The sequence below is a fragment of the Triticum dicoccoides genome, chromosome 3B (assembly GCF_002162155.2).
Source record: "Triticum dicoccoides isolate Atlit2015 ecotype Zavitan chromosome 3B, WEW_v2.0, whole genome shotgun sequence".
Lineage (NCBI taxonomy): Eukaryota > Viridiplantae > Streptophyta > Magnoliopsida > Poales > Poaceae > Triticum > Triticum dicoccoides.
The window spans coordinates 96,595,073-96,595,320 of record NC_041385.1 but is presented as its reverse complement, the minus strand read 5'-3'; positions in this window follow the sequence as shown (position 1 = coordinate 96,595,320).

The following is a 248-nucleotide window of genomic DNA, read 5'->3' as shown; positions in this document are numbered from 1 at the left end:
GCGAGCTCTGAAAAATTGACTGACCCAATTTTTAAATTTAGTCTACTGTGATTTAACTAGTGTGGAATATAAAAGGGGAAAACCATAAAAATTGGGAGTATAGTGTTGAGTGTGCCATGGCAGATCTGAAGGTGCAAACCGAACAAAGGCAACTTCACAACCAAGACAAGAAATCAAAGTAAAGCAGTGGCGATCTATTTTCTTGCTGCGATAAATAAGTTGAGCAGATACGAAAGAGTACCGCCTCT